The 2,381-nt window shown below is 37.1% G+C and overlaps 1 long non-coding RNA gene across 1 annotated transcript; it reads left to right on the top strand.

The window, feature by feature from the left end:
- Window positions 1-254: 254 nt before the first annotated feature.
- Window positions 255-1,116, top strand: LOC311117946. The gene is made up of 3 exons (XR_014611738.1): window positions 255-337; window positions 793-887; window positions 1,099-1,116. It is a non-coding gene; the product is annotated as an uncharacterized lncRNA (long non-coding RNA).
- The last annotated feature ends 1,265 nt before the right edge of the window (window positions 1,117-2,381 follow it).

The raw sequence follows: 2,381 nt of genomic DNA, 5'->3' as shown, positions 1-2,381 counted from the left end.
TTAGTATCACCCTGAAAATATGTATTTATTCCATGATTTACTTCTTGACATAGATGATAGTCAGTGAAAATCTGCTACTGTTTTCATAATCCTTGACAGCAGATTCACTTTGTTTCATCATCTGAAACAAAATGGAATATTGACTATGAATGTGATGTTGCTATACAACCTGACTATCTGGTATACCAGTAATTTCATTGATGGCATTGTTGTTTTACCTCACAGCAACCCAAGCTCCAAACAATCAACAACCCTCTGCCTCTCCAACTGCTGAGCCTGTTCAGACTGACAACACAAGTCAAGGAGCTGAGGGGAACATGGAGGACGTCCACCAGAGGTTATTATCACTCATTCAGCTGTAATATCCCACATATTATGGCAATTGTTTGATAATATGAACACAAAGAAATATTACAATTCCATCATACACTACAACAGCTGAAGATAACCAAACACCCTCCCTAAATGCATATAGAGACTGTTAGCACTTCCTCTTGGGTAGAACATCTCTTTGGAGAAGTAGCAGAAATGTTTGTGTTATTCTCACTCATTTGCAAGGACAAGGTGCACTCTTAAAAAAAGAAAACATTATTTGTATAGTAATAATCTCAATAATAATCATATCATCTCTTCAATTGTATGGTCAACTTCCACACATGTGAATATCTAAATAATTGTTCCATTTATCACAACAGTGTAAACAACAAGTTATTACTTTTTCACAAATGATCAATTTATAATGATCTATTTTAATTGTGTTTTTGATTCAAGTTCTTCTATGTAATCCATCAGGTCCATAGATGTGAAAGTCCTACTGATTCCTTGGGGCATGTTGGTGGTGGTGACAGCTGGTATCCTAGTCACATGGAAGATGTGGACAAAGCATAGTAAGTAGTCATTTTATGTGAATATAAAAACGAGAATAGTTTAGAAAAATACAAAACGCATTGTCATTGTGAACAACATTATATTGCTTGCTTGTGATTTATCTTGAATGACAGAAAGTATTTAGAGGAATTGTCTATAAGAAATCCATTCAGAGGTATTATTGTACTATAACAAACTCAGAAGTAATTGACATCTCCCTCTTTATTCCAGAGAACAATAAGGCCAAGGAGCAGACAACTAACAACTCAGTGGTAGGATACACTTAATTTATTATATTCTATTATTTTCAACCATCTGCTTTTCTGTTCTTGAGTTCAGATCATCTACCATTTGACTCTAGTATTACCTCTTCAGTTGGTTATCAATGAGTTGACATAAAAGGTCCCATATTCTGAACCCAAGGTCTTATAACACTCAAGACGTTGAAAAATGATGTTTAAAAGACAGAGAACAGGAAGCTGTCAGTTCACTAAATATATCTGTGACTGCATCCTATCATGGAAACAAACTGTGGTTTAGTTGGTAAATAGACCAGTCCTGTTTCTCTTTGCTATTTATTTCTTTGCAGTCTGCTGACCCTGAGCAGGACATTTCATACAGCACAGTGAGCCACACCAGAGAAACAGCACAGCAGGTACAAACTGAATAAACCTGGTTTAGGTCTGTGGAGATCTTGGACTAGTACCAATCACACCATTTCTGCATGGAGCTAAGGTTCTCTCTCTCTTTCTCTCTCTCCATTTCTGCAATGTGAGCTTGGGTTCTCTCTCTCTCTCTCTCTCTCTCTCTCTCTCTCTCTCTCTCTCTCTCTCTCTCTCTCTCTCTCTCTCTCTCTCTCTCTCTCTCTCGCTCGCTCGCTCGCTCGCTCGCTCTCAATTCAATTCAATTCAATTTTTCAATTTAAGGGCTTTATTGGCATGGGAAACGTATGTTAATATTGCCAAAGCAAGTGAAGTAGATAGTAAACAAAAGTGAAATAAACAATAAATATTAACAGTAAACATTACACTCAGAAGTTTCAAAAGAATAAAGACATTTCAAATGTCATATTATGTATATATACAGTGTTGTAACAATGTGCAAATAGTTAAAGTACAAATGGGAAAATAAATAAACATAAATATGGGTTGTATTTACAATGGTGTTTGTTCTTCACTGGTTGCCCTTTTCTTGTGGCAACAGGTCACAAATCTTGCATCTGTGATGGCACACTGTGGTTTTTCACCCAGTAGATAAGGGAGTTTATCAAAATTGGGTTTGTTTTCTAATTCTTTGTGGATCGCTGTAATCTGAGGGAAATATGTGTCTCTAATATGGTCATACATTTGGCAGGAGGTTTGGAAGTGCAGCTCAGTGTGCACATAGCCTGTCTTCTCTTGAGAGCCAGGTCTTCCTACGGTGGCCTTTCTCAATAGCAAGGCTATGCTCACTGAGTCTGTACATAGTCAAAGCTTTCCTTAAGTTTGGGTCAGTCACAGTGGTCAGGTATTCTG

Source organism: Coregonus lavaretus (genome assembly GCF_964263955.1).
Source record: "Coregonus lavaretus genome assembly, contig: HAP1_SCAFFOLD_3238, whole genome shotgun sequence".
Lineage (NCBI taxonomy): Eukaryota > Metazoa > Chordata > Actinopteri > Salmoniformes > Salmonidae > Coregonus > Coregonus lavaretus.
Note: the sequence above shows the minus strand (reverse complement) of the source record. Positions and strands in the feature narration are given on the sequence as shown.